The sequence below is a fragment of the Arachis ipaensis genome, chromosome B09 (assembly GCF_000816755.2).
Source record: "Arachis ipaensis cultivar K30076 chromosome B09, Araip1.1, whole genome shotgun sequence".
Taxonomy (NCBI): Eukaryota; Viridiplantae; Streptophyta; class Magnoliopsida; order Fabales; family Fabaceae; genus Arachis; species Arachis ipaensis.
This window is the reverse complement of record NC_029793.2, coordinates 134,022,549-134,025,140: the sequence shown is the minus strand read 5'-3', so window position 1 is coordinate 134,025,140 and position 2,592 is coordinate 134,022,549.

Below are 2,592 nucleotides of genomic sequence, written 5' to 3'. Positions count from 1 at the left end.
CTTTACATCCCTGCTGATTTCATAGTCCTGGATACTGGAAAGGAAGAGGATGACTCCATCATCCTAGGAAGACCTTTCCTAGCCATAGCAAGAGCTGTGATTGATGTGGACAGAGGAGAATTAATCCTTCAACTGAATGAGGACAACCTTGTGTTTACAACTCAAGGATCTCTCTATGCATCCATGGAGAGGAAGCAGAAAAAGCTTCTTTCAAAGCAGAGTCAAACAAAGCCCCCACAGTCAAACTCTAAGTTTGGTGTTGGAGAGTCTCAACAATGCTCTGAACATCTGTGAGGCTCCATGAGAGCCCACTGTCAAGCTACTGACATTAAAGAAGCGCTTGTTGGGAGGCAACCCAATTTTTATTTATCTAACTATATTTTTCTTAGTTATATGTCTTTATAGGTTCATGATCATGTGGAGTCACAAAATAAACAAAAAATTTAAAAACGGAATCAAAAACAGCAGAAGAAAAATCACACCCTGGAGGAACATCTGCCTGGCGTTCAACGCCAGAACAGAGCATGGTTCTGGCACTGAACGCCCAAAATGGGCAGCATCTGGGCGCTGAACGCCCAGAACAAGCATGGTTCTGGCGTTCAACGCCAGAAATGGCAGCAAATGGGCGTTGAACGCCCAAAATGGGCACCATCCTGGCGCTGAACGCCCAGAGTTGTGTGCAAAGGCATTTTACATGCCCAATTTGGTGCAAGGTTGTAAATCCTTGAACACCTAAGGATCTGTGGACCCCACAGGATCATCTCAGGATCTGTGGACCCCACAGGATCCCCACCTACCTCCACTCACTCTCTTCTCTCTTCTCAATCATCCACTCTTCCCCATAAACCTACCTCATAAACTCCACCCACCTTCAAAATTCAAAATCAATTTCCCACCCAAACCCACCCTATATGGCCAAAACTTAACTCCCCATGCCCTATATAAATCCCTCAATTCTTCTTCATTTTCACACAACACAACCCTCATATACCCTTCTTGGCCGAAACACAACACCTTACCCCTTTCCTCCATATCTTCTTCTTCTTCCTCTATTCTTTCTTTTATTGCTCGAGGGCGAGCAATATTCTAAGTTTGGTGTGGTAAAAGCATAAACTTTTTGTTTTTCCATTACCATTGATGGCACCTATGACCGGAGAATCCTCTAGAAAAGGAAAAGGGAAGACAAAAGCTTCCACCTCCGAGTCATGGGAGATGGAAAGGTTCATCTCCAAAGCCCATCAAGACCACTTCTATGATGTTGTGGCAAAAAAAAAGGTGATCCCTGAGGTCCCTTTCAAACTCAAGAGGCGTATGAAGCTCATCACCATGAGATCCCGGAGATGCCTCAAATGCATTTTACTCCACAAAATTTTTGGGAGAACATCAACACCTCCCTAGAAGAATTAAGTTCCAACATGGGACAATTAAGGGTGGAACATCAAGAGCACTCCATCATCCTTCATGAAATTAGAGAAGATCAAAAAGCAATGAGGGAGGAGCAACAAAGACAAGGAAGAGACATAAAAGAGCTCAAGAACATCATTGGTTCCTCAAGAAGGAAACGCCACCATCACTAAGGTGGACTCATTCCTTGTTCTTACTTTCTCTGTTTTTCATTTTCTTATGTTATGTGCTTATCTATATTTGTGTCTTCATTACATGATCATTAGTAGTTAGTAACTATGTCTTAAAGTTATGAATGTCCTATGAATCCATCACCTCTCTTAAATGAAAAATGTTTTAATTCAAAAGAACAAGAAGTACATGAGTTTCGAATTTATCCTTGAACTTAGCATAATTATATTGATGTGGTGATAATGCTTCTTGTTTTCTGAATGTATGATTGAACAGTGCATATGTCTTTTGAAATTGTTGTTTAAGAATGTTAAATATGTTGGCTCTTGAAAGAATGATGACTAGGAGACATGTTATTTGATAATCTGAAAAATCATAAAAATGATTTTTGAAGTAAGAAAAAGCAGCAAAGAACAAAGCTTGCAGAAAAAAAAAAAGAAAAAAAATAGGCGAAAAAAAAAAGAAAGAAAAAGAGAAAAAGCAAGCAGAAAAAGCCAAAGCTCTTAAAACTAAGAGGCAAGAGCAAAAAGCCAATAACCCTTAAAACCAAAAGGCAAGGGCAAATAAAAAGGATCCCAAGGCTTTGAGCATCAGTGGATAGGAGGGCCTAAAGGAATAAAATCCTGGTCTAAGCGGCTAAACCAAGCTGTCCCTAACCATGTGCTTGTGGCGTGTAGGTGTCAAGTGAAAACTTGAGACTGAGCGGTTAAAGTCAAGGTCCAAAGCAAAAAAAGAGTGTGCTTAAGAACCCTGGACACCTCTAATTGGGAACTTTAGCAAAGCTGAGTCACAATCTGAAAAGGTTCACCCAATTATGTGTCTGTGGCATTTATGTATCCGGTGGTGATACTGGAAAACAAAGTGCTTAGGACCACGGCCAAGACTCATAAAATAGCTGTGTTCAAGAATCATCATACTGAACTAGGAGAATCAATAACACTATCTGAACTCTGAGTTCCTATAGAAGCCAATCATTCTGAACCTCAATGGATAAAGTGAGATGCCAAAACTATTCAA